This window comes from Poecile atricapillus, chromosome 20 (genome assembly GCF_030490865.1).
Source record: "Poecile atricapillus isolate bPoeAtr1 chromosome 20, bPoeAtr1.hap1, whole genome shotgun sequence".
NCBI lineage: Eukaryota > Metazoa > Chordata > Aves > Passeriformes > Paridae > Poecile > Poecile atricapillus.
This window is the reverse complement of record NC_081268.1, coordinates 3,119,702-3,122,242: the sequence shown is the minus strand read 5'-3', so window position 1 is coordinate 3,122,242 and position 2,541 is coordinate 3,119,702. Positions and strand designations below refer to the sequence as shown.

Below are 2,541 nucleotides of genomic sequence, written 5' to 3'. Positions count from 1 at the left end.
ATCGAGTGAGAGCCATTCATAGTCTGTCCAGGGAACTCACAGAAAAGATTGACGTGGCAAGGAAGAGGCTGAGTGCAGCCAGCTGGGTTAAAGCCTCTGCTGACAAACAATCAACAGAGACAACTCTGGACCTTTACAGTGATCCTCCTTCTGTGCCAGAACCTGAGACCTCCAGGGATAGGCAAGAGAGGACAGTGACTGCTCAAATGCTTCTGGACAGCACAGATCCTGATGTGCTTCATGTGACATCCGATAGGGAAGGCCATGGACTGGGCAGAACTGGCCTGGTGGGCAGCACTGGGGGAGACCTGGACAGACAGAAGGAAAAGCCAACTCCTTTGCCTGGTAGGAACTCTGAGAGGGAAGAAATGCCCTGGATCACACATCGTGCAGGACAGAGTCACCTCAGCTCTGCAGGAAACCTGAGCAACACATTGCAAGGTAAATCCTTTCCACATGACACAACAGGGATGCTCAGGTACCACTGCCCAGGTCTTTCAAAGCTACAAGCAGAGGTTAAGCTTCATCTCCCCCTGGCTATTTATTTATTTATTAGAAATGTTGTGTCTTGGGAAATCCCTGAGCAGTGGCTCTCCTAGGTTTTACTTTCCTCCCCTCTCCTTGCACATGTGAAATGACATCTCATAATTTTATCTGTGGCTTTGCCACCAATTTTGGACATATCACCTTCTGGTGCCTAGGCTTTCCCAGGAGTAAAAGAATTATAAACCTAAGCCCATGTAGTTGAAAACCTGTGGACAAGAAGAGCTGTGTTGAAGTGAAGTGCTCACCCGTAAGTAGGCAGTGAATAGATGCCAAAGCTTGGGTCATTTCATTCTATGAAGAGCATATTTATTAAATGCCTTCATTTGTCTTTTTAAAAGGTTTCCCTGTGAAAAAGGGCTCCAAGGTGGACATAAGTCTATGGCATGAAAAGCCAGTAACCAGCTCAGCCTCTCCAGCTCACAGATTCCTCACTAGAAGGTAAACAAAGCTGGATATTTTATTCTCTGCTAAATGTTCCTTGTGTGTATTTAAAATAAGGAGCACAAATTCAGCATGGAGCCAGACTCGGGGCAGTGGATCTTCTAGGCTTCACTTTCCTCTCATTGCATCTGTGAAATGACATTTCATAATTTTACCTTTGGCTTTACCACTAATTTTGGACACATGACTTCCCCTTCTGCTGCCTAGGCTTTCCCAAAAGTAAGAAAGGAAATATAAACCCGACCCCACGTAGTTGGAAATCTGGGGATAACAAAGCTGGATATATTATCCTCTGCTGAATGTGCCACACAGACTTAAAATAAATAGCAGGGATGGTGAATTCCCTGGGGCTGGTGGATCCCTGGGAGCGGTGGATCCCCAGGAGGGGTTGGTGGATCCCGGGTTCAGAGGGTTCCTCAGGAGTGGTGAATCCCAGAGAGCAGTGGGGCCCCTGGGAGCAGTGGATCCCCAGGAAGGGTTGGTGGATCTCAGGTCTGATGGGTTCCCAGAAGTGGTGGATCCCCAGGTTTGCTGGATCTCCCGGGAGCCTTGGATCCCCAGGTCCAGTTGGTGGATCCTGGTTCCAGTTGGTGGATCCTGGCTCTGATCAGTGGATCCCCAAGTCCAGTCAGTGGATCCCAGGTTGGGTGGTGGATACTGGCTCCAGTCAGGGGATCCTGGGTCCGGTCAGTGGATCTTGGCTCCGGTCAGGGGGTCCTGGGTCCGGTGGATCCCAGCTCCAGTTGGGTCCCAGCTCTGGTTGGTGGATCCCGGCTCCGGTGGATCCCGGCTCCGGTGGGTGGATCCCGGCTCCAGTCGGTGGATCCCGACTCTGGTGGGTGGATCCCGGCTCCGGTGGATCCCGGGCCCGGTGGATCCAGGCTCCGGTGGGTGGATCCCGGTTCCGGTCAGTTGATCCCGGCTCCGGTGGATCCTGGGCCCGGTGGATCCAGGCTCCGGTGGGTGGATCCCGGTTCCGGTCAGTTGATCCCGGCTCCGGTGGGTGGATCCCGGCTCCGGTGGATCCCGACTCCGGCCGGTGGATCCCGGCTCCGGTGGATCCCGGCTCCGGTGGATCCCGGGCCCGGTGGATCCAGGCTCCGGTGGGTGGATCCCGGTTCCGGTCAGTTGATCCCGGCTCCGGTGGGTGGATCCCGGTTCCGGTCAGTTGATCCCGGCTCCGGTGTGTTATAAATGCAAAGGCAATTTTGGGATAAAATCAAAGAAAAATTTATTAATAAATAATAATAAGTAGAAACAGCGATAAAAACTCACAATAAAAAGAACAGCGCAGCGCTGGGTGGACAGGGGTCTACACCGGAGGTATAGGTTTCCCAAATCCACGTCTGAGCATCCTCAGGATTGGGGTTTTATAGGATTTTTAAGTCCTCAGGCCAAAATTCCAGGCAAGTTCCATTCACCAAGTGTCCTTGATTGTCTAGTGAATGGATTTCCTGACCTAGAATGATGACATTATTTTGTGTCCGGCCAGAATCTCCTCTCATGCAAAGGAGACTCTGTGTATTGCAAAGTTAAGTTTTTCATGACAGGGTG

The 2,541-nt window shown here is 51.7% G+C and overlaps 1 long non-coding RNA gene across 1 annotated transcript; it reads left to right on the top strand.

Moving 5' to 3' along the window:
• Positions 1-261: 261 nt before the first annotated feature.
• On the top strand, positions 262-1,652 carry LOC131586767 (uncharacterized). The gene is made up of 3 exons (XR_009279227.1): positions 262-441; positions 885-984; positions 1,549-1,652. It is a non-coding gene; the product is annotated as an uncharacterized LOC131586767 (long non-coding RNA).
• Positions 1,653-2,541: the final 889 nt, after the last annotated feature.